This window comes from Felis catus, chromosome B3, assembly GCF_018350175.1.
Source record: "Felis catus isolate Fca126 chromosome B3, F.catus_Fca126_mat1.0, whole genome shotgun sequence".
NCBI lineage: Eukaryota > Metazoa > Chordata > Mammalia > Carnivora > Felidae > Felis > Felis catus.
Genome location: NC_058373.1, coordinates 48,695,412 through 48,723,064, shown reverse-complemented (window position 1 = coordinate 48,723,064; position 27,653 = coordinate 48,695,412). Strand labels below are relative to the sequence as shown.

Genomic DNA, 27,653 nt, shown 5'->3' with positions numbered 1-27,653 from the left:
GTGCATCTTAACTGAGGGTCTCTCGTGAGGTTGCAGTCAAGATGTCAGCTGGTCTTGGTAGATGCACGTCTCAGGTAACTCATCAAGTTGATGTTGGTTCTTGGTGAAAGGCCTCTATTCCTCCCAACATGGGGCTCTCTTCTACTGCTTACAAATCCTCAAAACATGACTAATGACTTCCCCTAGAGTGAATGATCCAAGAAAGCAAAGCAGAAATGGCAATGTTTTATGAGCTAGCTCCAGAAGTCACACACCAATACTTCCATCATATCCTATACATGACACAGACTAACTCTGATACAATGTCAGAGGGACTATATAGGATGTGAATACCAGAAAGTGAGGCTAATTGGGTCCATACTGGGGGCAGGCGACCACCCTGCCACACCCTTCATATGAAATCCTTTCTGACCATTCCACCATACTCCTGTGTGCTTTTTTGCCCTCTTTGGACTCACACTACCCTTTATTTCACTCATTTGTTTACCAGTTAGTTCCACTTTCCCTCATTCTGCACTCATTGAAGTTCAGGGTTATGCTTTATTTGGTTCTGAATTCTACATCCGGAACAGTATGGTTGAATTAAATTTAGTTGAGAAAAGAAGGTCTGAGAACCAGAACTTGGAAGCTAACTCTGCTCTTATAAGGGAAACTTGCTGAATTTGGATGGTACCTTATTTGAATTTGAAGACTAGCCAGAGAGAATCTTGAGATAGTGAATCCCTTGAGTAATAAGACATCTTTACAGTAAATGTGAGGAACTGGAGGGCTGGAGACTAAGTATAAATTATTTTGATTGCTCTCTTGTCTTGAAAAAAAAAACAGAAACTTGATAACTATGCTGAAAACCTGCAGTCTTTTTTTTTTTTTTTAAGTTTATTTTTATTTTGAGAGAGAGCGGGTGGGGGAGAGGCAGAGAGAGAGGGAGGCTTAGGAGCAGGCACCATGCTGTCAGTGTGGAGCCCAACTCGGGCCTTGATCCCAGAAACTGTGAGGTCATGACCTGAGCTGAAATCAAGAGTTGGACATTCATCCAACTGAGCCACCCAGTTCCCCTCTGCCCCCACTGCTGCAGTCTTTTTACTTGTCTATTTGCGCATGGAGATTCGTCACTTGACCGTGTGATGAGAATAATTAAGGATGGTTGTTTGCCTTATTTAGGTCACCTATTCTTTCTCTCCAAGCATCTCTGTACACGAGAGACTACTGACAATTCCTCCAAAGACAAGACTTATTTGAACCCCTAAAATTTAAGTTTCCAGTCATCCTGTGTTCTCTCATTAAATAGCAGCATGATCATTTACACGGGCACACGCTGTGTTAGTTCTGTGAGCATCCATATGAAATGTACTCAGTTTTCCAAACTGTGTACTAATCTAGACTCTTTAGAGAATTTTGTGTTAGTGAAAATTATTGTAGCATCCTGTGTCGGTGAAAATGGTTTCAAACTAGACAGCCTAGAAGCCAAAGAGACTTTTGGTTAATATGAATTGAAAGGAAAGAATCTGCCAGTTTCTGGCCAAAAGGTGACCCCTGTAAAGACATATTTGTTAGTTGTGAGTGACAGAGGTTACAGAGCCAGCCAGGATCATTTCTAAAGTGTTAAGCTGACCTTAGGTAACAAGGTCAGGAGGTCAGTAGAGGTCAGGATTGGTTGAGGAGAACTCTTTGCCTTTTGTGGAGAGCTTTTAAAGGCTTCAGCTTTCTGTCCCTCCCTCTCTTCTTTCTGGCCTCTCCCTGCATGGCTGTTTTCTAAAAGCCAGCATGATTTGAAAACTGACCCACTGACTGACCTTTCCAGTCTAGAGGCACATGGACAACCAGATGCTGGGGTTCAAGCCTCTTTCTGTTTGGCAGAGTAGCCAAAATGATGAAGACTGGGCATGGGGAATCTCCTACCCATCATGCTGTAAGAATTGTTTAGTGATGGTATGGTTTCCAGGTCTTGGCATTATTTCCCTTCAGCTTCTCTAAGATTTTATTTATTTATTTATTTATTTATTTATTTATGAAAGAGACAGAGGCAGCATAAGCAGGGGAGGGGCAGAGAGAGAAAGAGAGAGACAGACAGACAGAATCCCAAGTAGGCTTCACACTGTCAGCACAGAGCCCTTCACAGAGCTCAAACCTACAAACTGTGAGATCATGATCTGAGCCGAAATCAAGATTCAGATGCTTAACTGAGACACCCAAGCACCCCTATGATTGGAAGTTTGAATCAGTGCATTTGATGATCTTGAGCAAGTTGTTCAATCATTTTGGGACTCATTTTTTTCTTATCAACAAAATGAGAAAGTTGGACTGCAAGATATATTCTTGCTTCTTAATTTGTTAGTCTACATAGTTAAAACACCCATGTTTTTTGTTTCTGATTAGTAAGGAATTAAAAACAGGCCATGTTCTGTTTTCTATAATATTTCTCCAGGAATGAAGGCACTAGATTGCTCTTGTTCTTGCAGACTATTCTCTATATATAATGGTTTGTATTCTGGAAAGTAGAGTAAAACATTTTGGGCAGCTATCTCAAGTACTAACTCTGCTTTCAACCCTAAACTACTTAAGAACTTTAATATAAGCTTCTAAGACTTTGCACATGGTGGAACGTCTGGGTGGGTCAGTCAGTTAAGCATCCAACTTCAGCTCAGGTCATGATCTCATGTTTTCTGGGTTCAAGCCCCACTTTGGGCTCTCTGCTGTCAGTGTAGAGTCTGGAGCCTGTTTCAGATTCTGTGTCTCCCTCTCTTTCTCTGCCCCTCCCCCACTAGTGCTCTGCCCCTCTCTCTCTCTCTCTCTCTCTTTCAAAAATAAAAATAAACATTAAAAAACTTTGCATATGGTGTACGTTCAGCATATGGTTGTATTGGTTTCTTTAGTTCTAACTGTATATTACTTATGTAGTACTTGGGACAATGATTTCTTATTAAAGACACATTGTCTTTTCCACTTCTGAACCTTTTAAAGCACATTTGGGCATACATCTTTTAAAGAGAGAAATCCAGTGATTTGTTCACCTATACCTTAACAGATTCAGGGACATCTCGTCTTCATTAATCTCTCTCCATCAATTTGAAAAGGAAATCAGCAAGGCCTCACCATGAATTCTCTCTACTTCTTCACTTCCTCTTTACCTTTCTTTGGAAAGTCTGCTGGAATATGGGTCTAACTTTTGAATATTTTCTAGGCTTCCAGCTACAGTGACCTCAGCTCCCTGAAACCACAGTTGGCTACAGCATCAGGGTGCCCCCAGATGAGGCTGCTCCAATTGTTGGAAGTCCAGAGCCTCCCACCACCGCCCCCCCCCCCCCAAAAAAAACTGCCACAACTCCCCTCCATGCCGCCAATTCCCATGGTGTTTGCCTGTTGAGGGCTCAGGCAGGCATTCGGGCAGGGCAGTTCTGGCTGCCAGATGCTCAACTAGTTCCTTCCGCCTCCATTTTAGGAGAAAATAACCAGGGGAAGAAGAGGAAATGATTGTGTTAATGATCACGGCCTCACAAAAATCTAGTGTACATGCTGGAGGAACAGAACATGGGAAGGAAAGGCCTTGAGCACCTGATTAAGAAATTTGGATTCGCTTCTATCTGATTCAACAAACATTTATGAGTAAAATTCTGTAATGTGAGCAATGTGGATGCATAAGACACATGAGAAGTATAAGATATGGATCCACCACTCAGTGGAAGAGGGAGAAAAATATATACAGGACTTACATACAACCACATAAAGACACAGACACAACACTCGCAGGAATAGAGGGAAGGGAGTCATTCTCATGGGAGGACTTCCGGAAGGCTTCATGTAGGAGGTAGTTATTTAGCCTGGTCTTAAAGAGTGGGTATAATTTAATGAACAGATTTTGCTGGGGGAGGTGCAGGTAGGGTAGAGGTCAGGGAGGATATTCCAGGGAGAAGGAAGAGAAAGCAGCTTGAAATAAATCCCAGAGGAGGCAGCAAATGTCGAGAGGCATACAGGTAGGAATTAGTGAGTAGCTTCTTGAGCAATTAAATAGTAGTGTGAAATCATATTGAGGAAGAAAAATGTGAAATTATTATTACCGGATGGAGAGCAGGATGGAAATTTAAAGACAAGATCACTTAGGAGGTTTAAAACAATTTTTTGTCAAGAAAAAATGATATATGTACATGGCAAAAACACTTTGGATCATATAGAATATGTTGGAAAAAAAATCTTAGTAGTTATTTAGACACTATTGGGATGAGGATAGAGGTTGGAGAAGAGAAGATAATCTCCTGCATGGGATAACACTTCTGATATTTGGGATTATTTAGGGATAAAGAAGATAATTTCCATAAAAAGCTTCCTACTATGACAAATCCCTAAATGATAGTTGCTATTATTGTTTAAAACTTTTTATGATGTTCATTGCTATTGTTATAGTTATAGGAAAAATGAGACTTGAAAGTGTTTGGCCCTGGGAAGAGAGGGAGGAAAGCATCAAACATGACCTTACGGATTTGGAGAATGCAGGTGTTGGCTCATTAGGAGTGAGGCTCAGATCTGGGACATATAGTCCCCTATAGACCCTTCCCTTCGGGTTATGCTCTAAGTGTAACCAACTTCTTCAATAGAAATCACTATTGTTTCACTATCAACTTCCTACCCATCTCTTTCTAAGCCTGCACCCATGCCAACCCCTTCCTTATGACTTTCCCCTCCTGTCAGTCAGAATGCACCTCTGTGTACTTACAACACGTTGCTTGCACTTTGAATATGTACATATTCGCATATCTGCCTACCCCAGTTTCCTCTTGTGGGTACCTTGCGATTAATGGGTGCCGAAGAAGCATCTACTGAAATAAAATGTGGCTTGGGGCACCTGGGTGGCTCGGTGGGTTCAGCATCCAACTTCAACTCAGGCCATAATCTCACGGTTTGTGGGTTCTGGCTCCACATCAGGCTCTCTGCTGTCAGTGCAGAGCCCGCTTCAGATCCAGTGTCCCCCTTTCTCTGCCCCTCCCCCATGTGAGTGTGCTTTCTTAAAAATTAAACAAAACAAAACGTGTTTTTAAAAATGTGACACATCGTGAGTTTAAAGTTAACTATAGTTGAATTTTTAATGTAGATAGTGGGGATAGCCTCAAACCCCAACGTGTAAAAATAAAAGTAAATTTACATTTTTATAAGTCATTTTTCTTAGGGTCAAATTTATGGGGTCTCTCCTGCTTTCCCCTGGAACTAGGTATAATTCCTGGAGGACTCAAAGAACCATTTTGTTTTGAGGCTTCCATCTACACAGCTCATGGCTGAAGTGTCCCTCATGCCTTGATTCTGTCTTCTCTGTGCCCTTCAGGCTCAAAGGAGCTCATTCTACACCCTGGTGCTGTGTGGGGCCAGGCAGCTGCTCAGACCCTCTCTGGGCTGTGCTGCCTCTTGGGTCTACCAGAGGACCAGGACATGAGTGTCCTTTGCTCTCAGCTTCCGGACACCTATCCACAGTTTCTGTTGTCATTTACCACTCCCACTCCCCAGGCCAATTTAAAAGAGGCAGACAGGTCAAAATCTATGCTTTTTCAGGAAGCTATCTGCTAATGATTTTTATCACTGCCTGCCTCCCCAAACTGGACTTGCCTTTTTCCAAAGCAGAAAATCTTCATCTTGGTTTAAGAGTGGGAAGACTTGCTCTGATGTCAAAAGTTTTTCCTACCCTTATTAAGGCACTGGATATGTTCTGGCCTAGCTGCCCTATTAAGGCAAGAGTGGAGGTTGTAACAGGAAATACTGGGGCAGGAGAATCTTTAATATTTCAACCACACAAGCATCTGGCAATGTGGGGCTCCTGGTAGAGAAAAGAGAACCAGCAACGTAGATCTGGGAATCAAAAACATACAGTGGTGATAATAGAAACTGAGAGTGAATCCGTTTTCTCCATGTGTGTTTTAAGGAGGAAAAGAGAAATCAATCAAGTCATTTTTTGAATTAAGCACTGTGTTAATTATCCCTAAGGGACAGACAGGAAGCTTGCAATTTACTTATAAGAAGCTTTTGCCATGTGGCCCCAGGGCCTCTCTGTAGCCTTTTCCCACCACTGCCTTCCTTGACCACCAGCTTCTCAGCCCCACCCTTTGCCAGTCTGTTCCCAGAGGCTGGAATGCCTGTGAGGCTCTCTCCCTTCTTCCCCCCAGGCCGTCAAACTCATCCTTAAATAAGATCAAATGTCTTCTCTTGAAAGTTTTCCTGATGCCTGCAGTAGGATTCTCCCATAGCTTTCTCTCCAGGCCGAGTTATACCAGCAACCACTGATCTGGAGAATAGGTGAGGGCAGGGGACCGAGTCTATTCCCAGCAGCTAGCACAGTGCTTGGCACATGGTAGGTACTTAGTGAATATTTGTTGACTGGAGGAATTATATATACATTCAAAGGAATTACATATATATTCAAATGTACGTTATTTATTCAAAATAAGAAAGACGTTTGAACAGTTAACAATAGTAACAGTAAACATTTGTTGTATGTTCTAAATATGGTTCCAAGCCCTTTACCTTCAGTCTTATTTAGTCCGAGCCACAGTCCTATGAAATAAGCACAACTTTTATTTCCCGAACCTGAGCCGAAATCAAGACCCTGTGATCAGTGACAAGATCACTTTCAGTTTGGAAAATCTGTGACATAAGTCAGGGGTGTGACTAAAATGCAAAGTGTGCCAGTGGTGGAAGTGACAAGAGCAGGGCTTGGGGTGGAGAAAGGTGTTCTGAAAGCCAATGCGAAGGGAAAGGTCCAACCAGGCTCACCTCCTTTCCCAGAAGTAGTCTGTGTCTTCCCTCCTCATGGAAGAAGTGTCTAAAATGCCTCCCTTTCCTCCACTAAACACCTTCCACACAGTTCCTTCAGAAAGACACTTTCTGGAGTTTCTGTAGTCTCTTTGCCTTTTTAAAGACTGTACCATGTGCTACTCACTCGTACTGCCTGTCCCTGGCTACAGGATGGAAGCTGGGGACAATCTGCTAATAATGTGTTCTATTGATGCAGCCCTGGCCAGCCAGTCTTAGGGGCTGAGAGAGTGGTGGGGCCCCTCTGAGATGGTACAGGGCGGTCGATGGCCAGAGCTAAGCAGGCTGTGGGGTGAAGAAATGGATCTCCATCTCCTTTTGTCCCCTCGGTGTCCACACATCCAGTCCATGAATCCTGCCCATTCTTCTTCCCACAAACCTTGTGTCTCTCTCCCCTCTTTCCCTCTACCTCTATCTAGTTTTTGTATTAAGTACTTGTTTGGCTTGGTACAGTTCTCCTCTTTCCAGTTCATCTTACGCCAAGCCGTCAGATTTATTATAATCACAAGTCTGGTCCCACACAGCAAGAGCCCCAGCCTTCAGACTGATCCCCTTCTTTGTCCTTCATGACAAGGAATACATTGTCATTTCCTCCTGTGTCCAGGGCCACCACCCCACCCCATCTGTATCTGTTGAAATCCTCTCAGACCTAGTTTGAATGTCAAGGGTTTTATAAAGCTTTCCCAAATATCCACAGTCACACTTAATTCTCCATGGCACATTTTGTTTGGTGCCTCTGCTTGAGCGGAAGATCACAACCAAACTTGAGTTTAGTATTATTTTTGTAAATCTGCTTCCAGCAGGTGATGAGTCCCATGAAAATAGGAATCCTATGTTTCATATTTCTCACAGAGGCTGGTGTACAATCTTCAGTGAGTGAGCACTGGGTAGCTATTGAATGTGTGAAAGAATGGAGACATGCACACAGATAGAAAGCACGTAGAAGCTAGAATATGTTCCATGGGGTTGAGCAACATGAGCCAACAATGGCTGCCTTAAGCTAATAGTGGGAACATATAGTGCCAATTTTGCTGAGTCACATGGGATGTGCCAGATGAAAGTAGTGACTTCTGTAGAGTTTTCTGCTCCTGAGCTTCCACTCTGGAACATTGTGTTTGTCTGTATCCTCCCACTCTTCAACTTTGTGGGAGAGGGGGTTGTCCTATGACCTCAGTTCTCTGGAGGATTTAAGAAGAGTTATCAATTCTCGGTTTGTTGAGCCTTTGTGTATGTGTGGATGGGAGTGATGACCTCCAAGTTCTTTACATATGGGACCAGAAACTGGAAGTCTCTGTGGGGTCTACTTTGGATTAAGAAAGAATCAGATGACTCTAGTTTGAGAAGAAGAGAACCCAGGGAGGATCTGGGTACTTGTGAAGTGGAAGTTGTTCTCTCAAGAGTCCCTCCACGGTTGTGATTTAGTGTCAACAACTTCCAGGCTTGTCATCTCTCCCCTCCATACCTAACCTTCTTAGAAGGGACACTACGGGGAATTAGCCACCCCTGGATCAATCAGCTATGGCCAAGGTCACCGGGGTCACTCCTCAGAGGAGTCTTTGTGAGCCTTACAGAATCACAAGAAGCATCCACCTCACAGTCAGAGATCCCTGTTTGAAAAGTTTGGCAGAAGAGAGAAGAGGGCAGAGGAAAGAACAAATTAGCCTCTGGAGGAAGCAAATGTTGGGTAAGAAGAACTATTACTGTCCAATCCCGAAAAGTTGGAAAATTTGTTTTTAAAAAAATGTCACTGTTGTTGGGTACCTGGGTGGCTCAGCTGGTTGAGTGTTTGACTCTCGATTTCAGCTCAGGTCATGATCTCATAGTTAGGGAGTTCAAGCCCCACATCGGGCTCTGTGCTGATAGCACAGAACCTGCTTGGGGTTCTTTTCCTCCCTCTCTCCTTCTCTCTCTCTCTCTCAATAAATGAAAAACAAACAAACAACAAACAAACAAACAAACTTTAAAAAATGTTACTGTTACCCTTAGGACAATATTCTGGAGACTGGAGAGGTGGAGGCTGGAGTGGCAAAAGCCTACATAACAAAGAAATAGATCTTAAACTCGCTGATTTGGATCATATATTTGAAGAACCAACTTTTTGGAAAGAGAAAATAGGGTGACAGTTGGAAGGAGGCTATAAATTCCGAGGACTGTTCTCTTCTCATGTTGGTGGAAACAGGAGGATGTGATTGAAATTGAGTCCTTAGGATCGGGGGAGAGAGGTGGGGGTCAAGTAAGCAAAGGTGAGGATGGAGAGGTGCAGTCTCAGGGGTGGGGCATGGTCATGCTTGGCATGGAACATTGTGTTTGTCTGTATCCTCCCACTCTTACTGCAGTAGTGGCAGCTTCTGAAAGCAAATTTGCCCTTGGAAGGATTTTATGTATTTTTTTAGAGAGAGAGAGTGCATGCGAACAGGGGAAAGGGGCAAAGGGAGAGACTGAGAGAGAAAATCTCCAGCATGAAGCCTGATGTGGGGCTCGAACCCATGAACCCTGAGATCATGACCTGAGCCAAAATTGAGAGTTGGCACTCAACTGACTTAGCCACCCAGATGCCCGAATCCTGGTGTGATTTTAAAGAGTAAAGAAGGAATCAGAGCCAGAGCTTAGGTGGCAGTTATGATGTGTGCAAATACAGGAAGGACATCCCTCTCCCTCTGAGACCACAGGGAAGACAGAGTTTAGCTGTAAAGGCAGGCAATATGGGCACAAGCAGGGTGGGGCGGAGCTGTGCACATCGCAGCAGCCTGACACTTTGATCAGTTGTCTTATTTCTTTCAAGATGGATATTTTCCTGAATAAGTTTTCTAGGGCTGCTGTAACAACATTTCACAAACTGGCTGTCTGAAACAATAGAAATTTACTGTCCCACAGTCCAGGAGCCTAGAAGTCTGAATACAGATGTTGGTCGACTGGTTCATTCCGAGGATGAGAAGGAAAACCTGTTCCAGGCCTCTCTCCCAGCTTCTGGTGGTTTGCTGACAGTCTTTGGTATCCCTGGCTTATAGATGCATCTCTCCAGTCTCTGTCTTCATCTTTGCATGGCCCATCTTCTTGTAAGGACACTAATCATATTGGATTAGGGGGCCATCCTACTCTAGTGTGGCATCACCTTAATTAATTACATTTGCAGCTAGCCTATTTCCATATAAGGTCATATTCTGAGTTATGGGTTGTATTCTGAATCAATGTATTTATTTTTCATGGTGGTGGGGGACACATTCAACCAATAACAGCTCCCATGTTACAAATCAGCAGACTGAGGCTCAGAGAGGCTAAATGCATTGCCCATGGTCACCTAGCTAGTGAGTCAGAGTCAGGATTTGAACCATGTCTCTCTAACTCTAAGACTGAGAGAAAGAGAAGGTTAACAGCAGTCACTGTAGGGCACTGAGCTTGAGAAGTCACAGGAGGGTTACTGGCAAAAGGCCAGGCTCAATCCAACTGGAGGACATAAAACTGTCTGGGTGGGTCTTCATAGCTGGATGTCAATTGATACATTGTACTAACTCACAATATTTATGCATGTTAGGATGGGAATGGTAGTATTAGAATTTGAGAAGTCCTGCTCCAAATTTCAAGGAAAAGCGTGTGAGTACTATTTCTAGAACAGAATGTCAGAAATAAAGTAATGACAAAAGCAATAACTAATTCTCCCACAACTCTTTACAATGTATATAGGGTGTTCACGCAGTGCAGTGCTTGTGGCCATCCTTAATTTACTGACAAGGGAAGTAAGGCACAGAAAAAGTAAATACATGGCTTACCTGGCACCTCCCAGCTGGTGTGGAGAGGAATGGCCAAGGTTCGATCATGTTCTCTTTTCACTGAATCCTGTTGGCTATCTTGTCCACAGAGATGAGGGCTGAAGCAGTGAGAGAACTGGGAGACATGGCTAAGAGAGAGCATATCCTAGAGAAAAAAGAGAAGAAGGACAAAGCCATGGTTGACGCAGTCAAAGGAACAATGGATCACACAGGGCAGAATCACAGAATCAAGGGGAAAAGAGGGGCTGCTGAACAGCATCACATGCTTGGGGGAGATCAAGAGAATGAAGCTGGAGAAAATGTCATTGGATTTGGAAATAAGCAGTTCACCGGTAACCTCTTCAAGCTCTCAGGAAGGCAGTGAGAGGAAGCTGGGGTGCAGGGGTGGGGTAGAGGAAATGGGATGATGAGTGGCTCCATTTTTCATCCAGAAAGGTTGGCAGGGAAAGGGAAGAGAGAACAGGATCGTAGCTGGAGGGCACAGCAGGACCCAGCAAAGGTTTTTCCAAGGGGGAGGCAGGGGGACCTGTGCATGTCTGGAATACATCTGATTTCAAGGCTTGCCTCTGCTTCCAGATGTGCGACAGTCCATACAATAACATCTCCATCCGTCAGCTGAGCTGTAGTCCTGCTCTCACGAAGGCTTCCATGTTTACTAACGTATGCTGTTAATTTTGTCTGCCTCGTAGTGGACAGTATATTGCCTGGCACTTGTCAAAGGATTCCTTGCACTTGATTTATATCTACATTACCAATCGGCAGCATTGATTGCATACTGACCAAGAGTTCAGTTTCTGAAGTGAGACAGACCTGGTGCTACTAGCTATGCAGCCTTGGGCCAGTTAATATCCCTTAACCTCCATTTCCTCATCTGGAAATCAGGGATCATATCTATCACAGAGTATTTTCAGTAGCATTAAAAGAGCTAATCCATGCATTGTGCTTAACACAATGCCTGGAACATAAAAGCTCTATACATGCACGGCAACTATTAGTAGTCTTGGGTGAAGCAGTAAAAGCAATACTGCTACTGTCTTGTCCTTAAAATCAAAGTGGGGCATTTGTTTTTACTTTTTGCACCTCCACAGGGTACAGTGATTGCTCACAATCTCCTCTTACCCAGGATCTCCTTTAGATCAGAGACTGAGGGTGCTGAACTGGCTATACTCCACACCAGAACAGACCCCTCCCCCACTCATTCCTCTGCTATCAGGTCAGTCTGTGTGTGGGAAAAGAGATCTGAGTCCTTTTCAAACAGATCTGGGATGAAGGGGGGAGGGGAAGGAAAGAGGAGAGAAGTAAAGACACCAAATGAAACTCTTTGATCTAAAAAAAATACCCTCACACACACACACACACACACACACACACACACACACACGAACACATTTGGTTTTTCTCTATCCAGTCTGTGTCCAAAAACCTTCTTTTCTGAGGCCTCAGAGACAAAGAACATTAGTGAGCATATCTATTTTTATAGATATTAAAAACTGTAAAATCTAGATAAACCATCGCAGTTCCTTCTTGGCCTATAAAATCATGAATGTATTAGGTGCTTGCGAGAATCACAGAATTGTAAGAAACATTTTTAACTTTTAGGAAACCTATCCATTTGGGGGAATGGATGGGGTGAGGGGTAGTGGGATGAAGAAAGGGCAGGCCTGCCGAATAGCCGCAGGCCAGACTGCCCCAGAACCCAGACAAATATAAACAAATATCCATGCCCACTGTGACTTTCTTTCAAGTTTTCCCGGCTCTTCACAAATACCACTTCCCCTTTGATCAGAGTTTCTTCTGAAGACAAGGGGGAAAGATGGAACAAGGCTTCCTGCTGCTCTCACCCCATTTTATCTCATTGAGACCCACTGCTGATTAGGAGAAGGCCACTTGGCCAAGGAGCCCACACATCTCTGCTCCTGGAATGTGCTCGCTACAGTACTCTTGCTGTCACGGGAAGAGTGATTGCCTCTCCGGAGTGTGAAGATAAACAGATTTCTCTGTCTGCAAAGCCTGTTCCCAGCACCACCTACCCACCCCTGCTCTGGAAGGACCCTTGTGGCCATCCCCCTGCTTTAAAAACAACCCCAAACTATGACTGCTCGGCCCCTGGACTCTTTGTACAGTCACATATTATTGTCATCTCAGGGTCCCTGGGGAGCGGGTGTGCTTTGCACGGGCTGCTGCTATTTGTGGGGAGGCAATATCAAGTCAAACTCGTTCAAAAATAGGTGAGCAAACAAAAAAAGGGAGAAAGGAGTATTAACACGGTAGTTCTCTGATGTTACAAGTGCCACCTGAGAGTGGCTGGTAGAATTTCTTTCTAGGGTCTTACACGGATGTTGCCAAAATTTCTCTGGGACTTCCTGTTCCTATTATTTTGCAGCTGTTTGGGGACCCAGGTCTTCATGGTGGCCACCTCATCCTCCACCAGAAAAGGAGACTTTCTGAAGCCCCGGTGCATCCTCTTTGTTCATTTGCTGTGATTCAGTAGCAGGTGGGGGTGGGAGTGGAGAGCGATTACTTCTGGAAGCAACTCAAATAGTCATGTACTACATACTTACAATAGTTCAGTGAAGATGTGACATGTGAGTATTCTCACCAGTGAATAATTGTGGGAGGTGGGAGTGAGCAGGGAGCAGTGTGGTTACAAGAAGCCGTGGGCCTGCTCTCAAAATATTTCTTCCTGTTCACTGCAAGAGCAATCGTCTTTGTTGTCAGGACGATGACAGTTACCTACTGGCATGATTTGCAAGCCCGGATTTAGCTTTTCAAAGTGAAGGCTCCCCCATAAATCGAAGGAGGAAACACTGTCTCCTAATGCATTCACACATGCAAATCTCACGTCTGGTGGTGGGACTGAAAGCTCAGAAAAGCACAGCCCTCAGGCCAGGTAGGAATTTTAAACCGATAACCTTCGCATAATAGCCAATTGGGTCAATAATCCCCCAGCAGCAGGTAACAAAGGCTGCTTGATGAGTTGCAGACAGAGCCCCCTGCCAGAGGCCCCTAATGGTCAGAAGTACATTCCCTGGTGTCTTCGTGCTTTTGTCCTAGAAAAACCTCTCCAGGCTCCATTGGTTCCCTTCTGGCGCCAGCTTTCCAGGCAGGTGAGGGAGGGAGGGAGCCCCAGGGAAGATGCTTCCCTCGCCTCTGGGTTCCCTCTCTTTCTGGCAGAAAAGCAGTGTGCAGAAGCCCAGGCAGAGGAGGAGGGGAAGGAGGTGAATCTGACTCCATCTTCTGCGTAGAGCTTGGGGGCTGAGTTGCTTGGCAATGGGCAAAAGCATGTCCCCAAAGATGGAAAATATTTAGTTCTCCCAACTTGGATCCTCAGGGTAGGAAGGATAGTGAGTTTTGGGGGCTTGGGACCCCATCGCCTCGGGCCCCTAAGAAAGGAGCAGTTTTCCATCTGGTCTCAGGCAAGAGAAGACAGGGCCCACCCCTAGCCAAAGATTAAGGTGTGAAAACTCAGCTCTGGACCTTTTGTGTGTGTGTGTGTGTGTGTGTGTGTATGTGTGTGTGTGTCTCCTCCCTCTCTCATCAGTTCTTCCACACCCAGCACCCCAGCTTGTACTCATGCCCCAGGTCTCTGCTTGAATCCATCTCCTTTCTGAGGTCACTCTCTTCTCTTGCCTCTTCTTTAATCTCTTGATTCCTTCATATGCTCTGTCCGATTTGCAATGTTTGTATACTTGTCTCCCTCTAGACCTTAGGGCCCTTGAGGTCAGGATGATGTCTGTCCTGCTTGCTGGCTTCGCGTGTAGCAGCATCTCATAGTGTAGCAGCATCTCATAGAGTGCTGAATTAATGGAGAAATGAATAAATGCATCACACCCAGGACATCTCCAAAGTGTTCCTTCCATTGTGCAAAAATGTCTTCTTCCTCTTCAACCCACATTCAGAGAGGGTCTTCTAAGTGTTGGGTGCTCTTGTGGAGGACAAAGAAAACAGAGGCTAATGTGTACCACACATACTGTGTACCTGGCGCTCTGGTGAACACTTTTCATGTACTCATCTAGACATCACAACTCTGTAAAGTAAGCGTAATCCTAACAATTCCCATTTCTCAGAAAAGATAATTGAGGTTAGGTGGCTTGCCTGAGATCACACAACTAGAAAGTGGCAGAGGGGGGATTAGGACCCTAGTTGTACTGTCTCATCATTCCCTAACAGCAAATGGGGGCCTCCCCCCTAAAGGTCATGTTCAGACATGGAGGTGGAAGGAGGCTCCAGTGTACATTACTAGATGAGCAAGGAAATTTTAGGTAAAACATACATACACATTTGCTTGGAAGAGCTGGTTCCTATCTCTTTTTTGAGTAGGCTGGCATAAGTCAGAATGGCAAATAGTTTGAGTAGCCCCTTTCAGAAATCCCTTTACATCGGACTTTATTTTTAAGAGAAAGGCAACATTCATGATAATTCACAATAAGGTGTAAAAAGCAAATGGCTTAATTTACCTTTCTAACTTGCAGAAAGGAGCTGTTGTACTAACAAATGGATGACTTTAGGAGTGACCATGCACTATCTGTGGTATGCTGATGGATGTGGACATTGCATGCTGGGAGGGAGTGTGGAAGAAAGGAGAGGTGGGCAGAGGATGAGTGGAGGGTCTTAACAGCCAATGAGGTATAAATGCTCTGTTGAGTTTTAGGAAACCTTTGGAAGTTTTTGAACTAAAAAATGTCCATTTGCTTATTCATTCAGTTGAACAAAATTGTAGCCACGGGTACTACCATGAAGAATAAGCCAATTCCTGGCCTGTGTACTCTCTTACACTGGTAGAGGAGACAAGTATATAAACAAATAACCACACACCAGCTGGACAAGTATGCTAACAGCTCTGCTCAAGCACAGGATGGAGGGCTCACTCTGTGGGAGAAGTGAGGGCTGGGCCTTCCAGGAAGGCTTCCTGGAGAAAGAGACATTAGAAGTAGGTCTTAAGAGATGAACAGATGTTCACTAGGTAGAGACTGAATTTTAAGTGTGAGAGTGGAAGAAGGTGGAGGACCACAAAAGGACATTTCAGGCAGAGGGAAAAGCATTATTAGCCAAGGCCCATATGTAGAAAATAGCAAAGAATGCCAGTCTTTCGAGGTTTCAATACAACGTATTTTGGAGAAATAGAGTTAGAGAAATGGAAATAATGGTAATATGAAAAAGAAAAGAGGTCAGTAAAGCTGTTGGGAGCTGATGGTAAGGGCCTTGCCTGTCTGCACTGGAGTTTGAAGCTAATCCCAGCATTTCTCCCATTGCTTCCAAAGGAACACCAGTGCCCCTTGGGATGACAGTACACATTCCAGTTTGAAGGGGGCCTGTGGTCTGTCATCTAAAATGCTTAATTTAAGGAATCCTTGGGTTTGACAAAGTTCATTTCATTTCACTTCCTGAATTTTCAGACTTTAATGTATTCTGAGAGTTTGTGGGTTTTGTTTGTTTGTTTTGTTTTAGCATGAAACACAATGTTTTGTTGTATAGGACACAAATATTTTTGTAAGATTTGATAAGTCTTTGTGCTGTATTAGTCAGGGTTCTCCAGAGAAACAGGGCCAATAGGATTTGTGTGTGTACAAACACACAAATCAATCAATCAATCGATCTATCTATCCATCTAGAGATATTAACTGAACTTAAGGAATTGGCTTACACAATTGTGGGGGCTGCCAAGTCTGAAATTTGCAGAGCTAGCCAGCAGGTTGGAAATTCGTGCAGGAGTTAACATTGAAGTCTTGAGTCTGTAGGCAGAATTCCTTCCTCTTCTGGGTACCTCAGTCTTTTTTCTTAAGGCCTTCAACTGATTGGATGAGGCTCATTCCCTAGGTAATGCTGAGCTAGACCATCCTCCACTATCTTCTTTCACATAGGTTCCTTTTCTCTAGGCTCAACACAGGCCTGATCAAGCTGAGGGGCAATAAAATCATAAGACAGCTTATGATTAGGTACCAGTTGCAAGTATAGAGAAAAGTTCCCTAACCACAGAAGACGGCGGTGATTGTGCGATGAGGGCAGGGAAGACTTGAGAAAGTAGGCTGGAAACCAAATTGGGCCTACTTAGTGAGAACTCTGCCCCATCAGATGCTTGGAATAACCATGGTGACTGTTTCCAGAGTGACTGCTGGGTGCCAAGCACTGTGCCCAGCAGTTCACACATATCTTCTTCATGGTCCACGAGGGCAATGAACACAGCTCTTTTGTTCACTGCTGTATCCTTGATGTCTAGAATGGTTTCTTGCACATAGTGACTGCTCCATAAATGTCTACATAATATCTGAGAGGCAGACATTTTTATTTCTCTTTCATAGTGGAGGGATTTAGGGTGAGAAAGAGAAAGCGACCTGCCAAAGCCACGATGGTAGATTCAGGACTCAGACCCAGGTTCTGCTGACCTGGGACTCTCACTCTTAACTATTCTACTGCATTGTAAACATCTGGGCATTAAAGAGGGCAGTGCCCAATACCTACAGCTTGTACACTGGAATTAATGCTAGGACATACGTACTCTGTACTGTGGAAAATTAAATCAAATAATCGAAAGAGTTCAGGGTAATTCTTACCTTCTTCTGAAAACTACCCCTCAGCATGACCACATTGGGGATACTCAATCCCCTGGCCCCTTTTAGTGCTGTATCACACAGTGGGCATGTAGTTGCTACTCAATAATTATTTAAATATGTGTTTGTTCTTTCCATACTGCTCATTTTAATTGCATTTTTTGAATTGCCATTTAACTTTGTTGCTTATATCTACTTGTCCCACCTAGATTACAAGCTAGGTCTCTGCTGTCAGGGTTATTCTCTATCTTACCCCTCTACTGTACCCAGGCCAGGGCTGAGTACGTTGCGGGACTTTACTAGGTATAACATGAGTGGAAAAGCTTGTTATAAAACTCTCCACAGGCAGTGTTTTCATAGTTACCCAAGGTCTCTTCTTTTCACAATTCTTTCAGTTGGTCCCTTTGTATGACCCTAGACTAGAGGCTGAGCGGGATGGGTGGGTGAGAAAAAGCCTGGTTCCTGCCCTCCAAGGGTACATAGCAGGTGCCACAGATGTGGTTATAAATACCTTAACCCAAAATAGAAAGAAAGAGATAGTTCCATTAGAGAAGCACAGATAAAGCTTAGCACGGCATGTTAGGGCAGGAAGAGATTGTTTCCAGCTGTTGAGATCAGGGAAGATGGCTTCCGGGATGTTCACTGTCTTATGCCACTCACCCCCATCAAAGAGAGGTGACCTCGGAAGACTTCAAAGGATACTGCTGACTGAGTGGATGACTAAGAACTGGAGAGCCAAGCCTGTCTGTGCCCCTTGGAGTACTTTTGCATTTACTATTTACTGCAAAGTGGAAGTCTGTTTTAAAGACTTGAGTTGGCTGGAGACAGCTCAGAGAGAAGAGGATGGAGCCACAACCCCTGCCTTTGGTAATCAAGTCAGAGGCAATTTGGGGAAGAGAAGTTTATCAAGAGGGGCGAGAGCAGAAGCTAGGCAGCAAGGGCATTGATCAGTTGGGAAAGTATAATGAGGAAATGGAGACATCCATGCATTTATTCAGCAAATATTTGAGTGCCAACTATATGCCAGGCACTAGGATAGATGCTGGGGATACAGAAATATGCAAAACACATGTCCCTACATTTCGGGACTAGCAGCCCGAGTCCTCTTCCTTCAAGAAGAATGGAGAAATGTTATATGTCAGTTGTAACTCAATCTTTAAAAAAGGAAGACTGCAGGTGCCGTGAGAACTAAGAGGGTAGCACCACCAAGTAGTTGAGGGAAGGTGTGTTTTGTTTTGTTGTTTGGTATAAAGGTGAGAGAGCCCCGGCTATGGTCTCAGGCAGAGGGGAGACAGAGATGAGGAGTTCAGAAACGCCATGGGGAGAGGGGTAACTAAGAAAGCAAAATCCTAGAGGGGATGTGTGAAATCATGCCAGCATTGTGCTAAGCACATCTTGGGAATGATCTCATTGGAGCCTCACGATAACCCTATTAGGCAGTCATTATTAGAGATGAGGAAGCTGACGTGCAAGGTCACATAGCAAGTGGGCTGAAACAGAGATGGGAAGCCAGGTTCAACTGCAAAAGCCAGGCTCTTGAGAACTTCACTGCTTTGAGGGGTTGTGGCCGAGACGACATTCAACTGAATCTAAAACTTGCTTCAGCTGGTGGTCATTGCAATGTTTCCCAGTCCTCTGGTCAATGTTTCCCTGAGCCTTTTGCAGTTTTGAGCAGTCTAGCATGGGGAGGGTATCATCTCTCCCCACTTCAGGCTGCTCCAAGTCCATCTGCAATAATGTTCTGATGTAGTCAGCCTGTTACCGTGGCTGACCACTCCTTCCTCGCCTCAGGCCCCCACTGCATCACTCTTGGGTGCTATGGGTATTTCCTTTGGCCTATCCCGGCACCCATTTTCCCAGCCTCCTCATTCAGTCTCTCTGTTCCCACTCAGCCCAGTGCAGGCTGTCCTAACTTAAAGCAGTGCTTAGCACACAGTAAGTGCCGTAGAAGTGATCGACAAGAAACATCCTTCGCTTCTAAAGCAACCAGCTTACTGGGGCGCCTGGGTGGCGCAGTCGGTTGAGCGTCCGACTTCAGCCAGGTCACGATCTCGCGGTCGGTCCGTGAGTTCGAGCCCTGCGTCGGGCTCTGGGCTGATGGCTCAGAGCCTGGAGCTTGCTTCCGATTCTGTGTCTCCCTCTCTCTCTGCCCCTCCCCCGTTCGTGCTCTGTCTCTCTCTGTCCCAAAAATAAATAAAAACGTTGAAAAAAAAATTGTAAAGCAACCAGCTTACCTAGAATATCATAAAAGCACAGGGCTGCTCAAACCTAGATTTCAACTTCCCTTCTAGCACATAGAAGCAGTATGACTCAGAACAGGTTACTCATTCTGTCTGAACCTGTTTCCTCATCTAAGGACTGGGATAACACAAACTTCTTCATACACTGTAATGAGCATTAAGTGAGATAATTCATATCATCTGTTAAATGGCTCCCTCATAGTGTGTTTCTAATAAATGTTGGTTTATTCCCACCTCACATGCATTTTAATAAAACACTACCCCTCTCAAGAGCCTGTAGGGTTGATCCCCTAATCCTTAATTCGACACTGTGGGAAAGGAAGAAAATAAGACCTACGGCACCTTCCAGTTTGCCAGAAATCTGTCTGGGTTTGCTTTTCAAAATAGAAAACTCTACCTTTCATAAAGGCATTCATACACCGTAAGCATGACTTTAAAGCAAGCAAGAGAAAATAATTGCCTTTTGCAAGGACTGGGTGTGCTATTGATGACATTTTTAAAAAACCACTGCAGAATCTTCTAATGGAGTTCATTTGTTGGTGGCGTCATGAGATGCCTGGTAAATTTTAGAGTAGATCTCATTAATTAGACCAGAAGAAGGCTGTAACGTCAACAGGCAGGTTCTCTTTCCATAAGTAACAACAGATGAAACCGTGATAATGCTCTCACCCACATGCCACCTGCTCCCATTCTGCAGATGGTGCGGGGGCAAGAGCAGGAGGGAATGTTCTGGGATATACCACCCCCTGTCTTCCCAACCCAGTGAAACAACAATCCTCAATGACATCTACACAGCACTGTAGAACCATCATTCTGACATCCCACTGCTCATTCTACCTTTAAAACCTTGAGAGACCAGAAAGATGTGGTCACTTCTTTACAATGCACTTGGTTAGTAATGAAGAAAAATGACTTTATCTAACAAGATCTACACTGCCATCAGCGAGACTTGACGACGGTCTGTGATGTGATTTCTCTAGCAATCTAAAATAATCGGTTTAGCTCTAATAAAAGACACTAGTGAGGAAACTGTTCTTCCCGTACCACTTTTGTTTATTTATTTATTTATTTATTTATTTATTTTTTGCCATAAACTAGGAATCATAATTGTCTTTTTTGGATGATAAAGAAAATCTTGCATAGGGTCTGAAAGTAATTTTTTCTTCTTCATAGCAGATACATTCTAAATTTTCTGCTGAGGCTGGTACCAGAGAAGAAAGTTTTGACAACCTAACATTCAAAAGGTCAAAACCAATCCACAGGATAATTTGATTTAGCCCACTAATTTTCCAGCCTCCAGCCAAATAAATGTTTAGAGCTTGCACGTGTAAAACAGGGCAAGCTAGAAGCAATGGCCAATTCATCCAGTTATATCTTCACTTCCTACATTTTAAAATTATTTACTTAGGAGGGAAAAGGCAAGATAGCTATTTGAATGTTAACTATTTCACAAAAAACAATCTACTGTTCTTTTTCTCTCCCCCTCTTTACTTTTCCGTCTCCTTCTCCCCTTCCTCTGTTTCTTTAACTCTTGAGAAAATTAAAAGGGTGGAAGAGAGGGAATTTTCATCTTAAATTCACTTTACATATCCAGCACTGGCCTTGGGCAAAATTAGGAATTCGGCTCTGTTGGCTGTAAGTCCTTTTCCTGTCCTGCTCTCACGGCACAAGACTGATCCTGTTCATAGTAACCCAAGAAGACTAGAAAACCACATTTTCTGGGCCACTCCAGCCTGACTGCTGCCAGAGATCTGAGGCTGCAGAATTCTATCTGTGATCTCCTACGTGGCATTTAAACAATTGCCAGCATAAGTGGCCATTTGTGCCCTTGGAATAGCATGCAAATGGCCCATGGTAGGTGCAATTCAACAGCACGTGCTTAGTATCTGCAGTTTTGCTGTTGAGCAATGGTGAAGTTGGCTCCATGAGAGTTCTCTATTTATCTCTTCCCTAAATACTGATGACTGTCCAAAGGAAGGCAAATTTGATATGCCAGGAACAAGAACGGAAAATCTAGTCACATTTGGGAAACATCGGCACCATCATTTTAAAAGTCAGTTTAGAGGCATTTGTTAAGGAGGCCAGTTTTCAGGCTCCTTGTCAAAGCTGAGGGGAAATAAACAAATGGTCAGCCCACGTCTCTGCTGGAAAAGTGAATTAGTGGTGCCACCTCCTGGCAGAGACCACCTCCTGGTGAAGGCTGGGAAAACATGGCAGCCATTTTGTTTTGGGCACCAGGAAGTTCAGAGCTGGAAGAAATCACAGGGCTTGTTCTAGTCCAACCCACGAGAAGAAATTGAGACCTGGAAAAGTGACATCAAATCAGTGGCAGAGCAGAGACAGAGGAACTAAATGAACCACATCTGTTGAATCCATACCAAGGGCTGAACACTGCACAAAGCACATTACATGCTCACAACAACTCTATAAGGAAGATACTCTTCTCTTCCATTTTCCAGGTAAGAGCAGTGAGGGCCAGAAAGGCTCAAATGACAACTAATCAATGACTGAGCACCCCACTACCTTTCTGGATCTTCCTAGTCGCCTTTCAGACATCTGGACATCACATGGGACAGATATTAAGCCCAGGCTCCAGTGTATCTGGAAAAAATGCTGCCACTGAACTACACAGATTGTCCTGTTCACTGATTCTGAGAACCTGAATGGAAACAGGCTGTTTCCATTGTGTGGAGCTGGGGGGAGAGAGGAGGATCCTGGGAGCGGTGGGATGGGATCTGCAGAAGGCAAGTGGTTCCTGAGATGTCAATCAGTAAATAACATTCATCAGGTACCATATTCTCTCCATGAGTTTTTCATACATATCAGACCAGCTTCTTATTTGGACAATATGTTTCCTGTATGGAACACAGTGGAAACTAAGCAGATACTTGTTAAATGAATTGTTCCAAAAGGAAATTTGGAGATCTCTCTATTCAGTGCTGTAACCCTCCTTCTCTACCTCTTACTCCTTCCTTCTCTTCATCCTCCTCCTCTTTCTCCTCCTCCTCCACCTCCCTCCACACACAAACTCCTCTCCAGTTCCTTATTCAACTTGATATCTCTGGGAAACTCAGTATTTTCAATAAGTGCATATCATTACAATTATTCCTGTCGAAACTGTCATCCAACAATTGCACTCCCTGATTTTTTTTTAAGTAATCTCTACCCCCAACATGGGGCTTGAACTCATGACCCCAAGATCAAGAGTCACATGCTCTACTGACTGAGCCAGCCAGGCACCCCTCCCTGATCCTCCTTCTAACCCCTTGGGCAGCATAGGACCTATCTAGGTTGTCTTCTATACAATAATGGTCAAGTTTCCAACCAGGCTCTTCCCCTTTAAGTTAAAATATCCTTGGTTTGTTTTATGGTTTCTAAACAAGGCCCCCTCTTCTCTGGTCACATTGTGTCCCCAGAACCCCATCCAGCCTCTGGGCAGATCAGCTCCTGAGGAGTAGGACTTCCTTCTCTTGTTTTTTTTTTTTTTTTTTTTTTTCAATGTTTATTTATTTTTGGGACAGAGAGAGACAGAGCATGAACGGGGGAGGGGCAGAGAGAGAGGGAGACACAGAATCAGAAACAGGCTCCAGGCTCTGAGCCATCAGCCCAGAGCCTGACGTGGGGCTCTAACTCCCGGACCGCGAGATCGTGACCTGGCTGAAGTCGGACGCTTAACCGACTGCGCCACCCAGGCGCCCCTCCTTCTCTTGTTTAAGCTCAGGAACACCCAGGCCCAACCGTGGCTACCCTTGGACTTGTTATGTGAGAAAAGCAAACCTGTAATGCCAGCTCTCTGCTGCTTGCAGCTCAATACTTTCCTAACTGATGTGTAAGTACCTGCTTCATACCTGGCTCTGTGCTGGCTATATTACTAACGCCATCTCCAGTCATTGGGAGAATTCACTAACTGTGCCCCTTCCCCAGATTGCCACCTGTAAAACAAGGGATCTGGACCTGGTCACCTCTGTGGTCCTTTTGGTCTCAGATGCCAACTCTATTGGCAGAACCACCAATAGTCCTTAGTGCCTACACTGGACTCCAAAAGCAGTGCTGGCATTTTTCTTCAATGATTTACAGTCATAACTATTTGTTTTGCATAATATTTTCCTTCCTGGAAATACTTTTCATAATTGCTCTTTTGGAAGAGAGAAAGAACAGGGTTTTGCAGAATCTGTTCCTGCTGAGTTGGAGAATCCTTAATATTCCAAATCATCTCTCCCCTCGTCATCCATTCCTCAGGACAGTGCAGAAACAAGTACCCCAGACATCAGCCACCATCACCTCTGCTCTCAGAGGGAGAAGTGGTGGGGGGGGGGTGGCAAGGGCTGTGATGTGGGCTGTTGCCCACTGGCCACCAGGCCCCAGCGAGACAGACTACGTGGAGCATGCTGATTCCTGACTGGCCCAGTTCAGCATTGGCCACTAACTAGCCCCAGAACTAGGCCTCTGTGTGTCCACCTGTATGATGGGGGTGGTAATCAGCTCTGCTTAGCCTGCCCTGTGAGGTTGCTCTGAAGGGTTAATGAATATTTTCGAACATCGTGAAGAGGCTGTACATGCCAGGATCAATGTAAGATATTGATAGCTGTTCTTTCCATATGATGATGATGTTTATAACCGGCATTATTATCATTGTTACAATTCAGAGTTAATTGATGTGGAATGTTGTCTTTACCCCAAATATCTACATGTGACTGGAACATGCATTTATTTGTGCACTTACAGCATTTATCAGACCAAAGCATATGTGGCGTTTAGATCACTTAATTACTCTGGGACAAGAAGCGTTTTCTCTACTTCTGAAGGGGAAAAGCACCCCTGCAGAGTGAGTGACAGTTGCCTAGCTATGGCTGTTAAAGACACCAGTATTTCTGATTTCTACTTCTAAATCTCTGAAAACCGACAGAAGGGTTAAGGCTGAAATTCTAATTCAAGCTCAGCTTCAGGGCTTGTGGCCACCACTGTGTTCTCCAGTTCCCCTGTGGGTAATGGAGGCAGGAACTGCTCCAGTGGCTGCCACCGCATGGGAATAATCATCAAAAGGGAAAAGAGACAAAAATATTTTAATTGCCTTGTAACCTCTCCTTAGCTGTGAAACAAGGTGGCCTTTACAGCAGCCCCCCAGAGAGACTAAACACTGGGCCTGGACTGTTTTGAATGGAAAGCTATAAAATCCAAGCATTTAAAAAGAGTGCTACTCTGTAATCACCGCTGCTATTTATAGAGCTTGGCCTGCTCCACAGGCTTAGGGCCGCACAGAGAGCACCTCATGGCATTGGTCTTTACCAGCTGACCTGGCTGAGACTGGGGGTGATGTCCTGGTGGGACCTGCAGTTGGAGAAAGTCTGTGATATGACAGCCACTCACACGAGGTTCCCAGGGAAGAGAACCAGAGCTTGAATCCAGGCTGGAGACTTGTGCTGCACCAAGCCACACCAGGAGGAAGGTGAGCAGACCAGCTGATCCCACCATCTTTCCCCTCTCTCACAGACAAAACTCTTGGAAGCTAGGATTATTCTCTAGGAAAAATACTTAATTTTTCAAAATGTTTATTTATTTATTTTGAGACAGAGAGAGACAGAGACAGCGAGAGAGCCCTAGTGCAAGCAGGGGAGGGGTAGAGAAAGGGGGAGAGAGAGAATCCCAAGCATGCTCCACACTGTCAGCGTATGGGGGACTCTATCTTATGAACCGTGAGATCATGACCGGAGCAAAAATCAAGAGTTGGATGCTCAACGGACTGAGCCACCCAGGAGCCCCTTTAAACTTTTTTTTTTTTTTAAATTAGAAGTTCTCTACTACCAAAGTAGAACATCTCTAGAGTTGTCTGGATTCTAGCATTTCGGGACCATCCAGTGGACAACTGCCTTCCTGCTCAGTCACCTGCAAGATGACAGGCCTCTCCCATTCATATAATTTCTTAATCCCTCATTCTTAAACATGAACAGAAATCCAAGGGTCACCAGACAGTTGGTTTAAATTACGTAAACGAAAAAACTAAACAAACAGAAAAATTGACTCCAGAGGAAACAAAGGTGATTCAGGAAACAGACTTAAAAAAAAATCTGTAAATAATATCCTCAGAAAAATGTGAGGTGATACCATGTCCTTAAAACAAGAACAGAATGCTATTCACAAAAGGAAAAAATATAAGAAGGGGGTCTTGGAAATTAAAACATGATTGCTGAGATAGATATTTAATAGAGATTATAGAAATATAGATTTTAGAATATAGAAATATAGGAAATCTCCCAAATAGTAAAATAAAACCAACACACACAGACACAAAAATAAGACACTAAGACACACACACAAAACCCCACAAAAGCACTAAATATCAGAGAGAAAAAGAAAAGACATAGAAGACCAATCAAGGAGGTCTAAACTCCTAACTTCTGAATTTTAGAAAAAGGAACCAAGAATATGGAAGGGAAGAAATTATGACAGAATTTAAGAAAAATGTCTGATGCTGAATGACATTACAATGTCAATGAGTGACACTGCAATTAAAATGGCGCACTAAGTACCTTGTAAATTTAAAAAAATGATTTACATATTCATACCGAGACAGAACATGAAAGTTCACAATACTGAGACTGAAGAATATTCTAAATGCTTCAGGGGAGACTAAAACAGAATATCCATCAAAAAACAAGAATCAGAGTGGCAATAGCAAAAGTAAATGCTAGAAGACAATGGGACAAAGACCTTACAATTAGAAGGGAAAAAGATCTTCAACATTTGTGTACCCAACAAAACTGTCACTTGAATATGAGGGTAAAACCAAAGCATTTTCAGGCAAGTAAGGACTGAACCTATTTAATTCAAAACTTTTTTTTTTTAAGTTTATTCATTTGTTTTGAGAGAGAGAATCCCAACCAGGCTCTGCACTCTCTGCACTGAGCTCAAACTCACAAATCTCAAGATCATGACCTGAGTCAGCTGCCTAACTGACTGACACACCCAGGCACCCCATTAAAAAAAAACTGTTCTTATGAATTTACCTAAGGATATGCTATCGAAAATGGAGGGAGCAAGTTGAGGAAGATGTAAAACCTAGTAAATAGTGTGGCCAATCTAGGAGGGACTCAAGGTTATCCCAGAGATTCCTTGTGTAAATAGTCCCCACCTGAGCAGGAAGCCAGGCATCCCAGAAAGGAGGTCTCTGGGAAAAAAGGGAACTTAATAGAATACTTAAGTCATGAAGAATTTGGAAATAATTGGAAATATGATAAAGACAATTGGCAGAAGAAACAAAAAAGAAAGCTAATGAGAAATTCCAGGAAAACAGAAACCTGCGCAGAAAAAAGAGAAACTTTAATTATAGTGTGTACACTATGTAAATTAGCATGAACATTATTTACCTGGTTATAACAATATGACTGTTGCTTACTGGTTTTCAGCTGCTGGACTTAACCAATAGGTACTACAAGGAAGACTAAATGATGGTTTCAGAACAAAACGTAACTATTATGATTCTTCAAAATGGAAACCTCAAAGTCAGATGAACAGGATTAAGAGAAAGGAAGAAGACAACTGGAAGAAAAAGTAGGGGTGCTGATATGAAGCCAATAATATTGTTTATAGTAGATGAAAGGAGAGAATAAGGTATCTTTTTTTCAAAGCTTTTTTTACGTTAATTCCAATATGTTAACATAAGGTGTTATATTAAATGTATCATTTTCACTTAAAGTTATAAAACTGGGTGTCTTAGTCTGTTCGGCTGCTGTAACAAAATGCCACAGACTGGGCGGATTATAAAAAGCAGAAAGTTATTTCTCCTAATTCTGGAGGCGGCAAGTATGAGATCAAGGTGCCAGCAAGGTCAAGTGAGGGCCCTTTCAGGGTTCAGACTTCTATCCCCACATGCTAGTAGAAGCAGGGAGCTCTGTGAGATCTTTTAAAAGAACACTAATCCCATTTATGAAGGCTCCAGCCTCATGACTAATGGCCTCCCAAAGGCCTCGCCTTCTATACCAACACCTTTAGGGGTTAGGATTTGAACATATAACTTTTGGGGGGACAGTAACATCCAGACCATAGTGATGGATCAACAGAGAATTGAATATAAAAATATTGGAAGTTAATGATGGTAGGAGGTAGAATCAATGAACTATAGTGTTTATTATAAAAGGAAATAAATAAAGTGTAAAATTCATAAATCAAGGAATAGATGCAGAAACACTTTATAGATGTGGAGATGGGAAATAACTAAAACTTCTCTGGGGGTAGAACTAAGGATGCAATAGTTGTATTGATAGGAATTCAAACTACATTATTTTATATTTTGAAATAATTTTAAGCTTAAA

General features: G+C 43.6%; 1 long non-coding RNA gene across 1 annotated transcript; it reads left to right on the top strand.

Annotated features, from left to right (window-relative positions):
- LOC123385925 lies at positions 1-27,653 on the top strand. Its single transcript, XR_006599209.1, has 3 exons — positions 1-74; positions 24,588-24,790; positions 26,748-27,653. It is a non-coding gene; the product is annotated as an uncharacterized LOC123385925 (long non-coding RNA).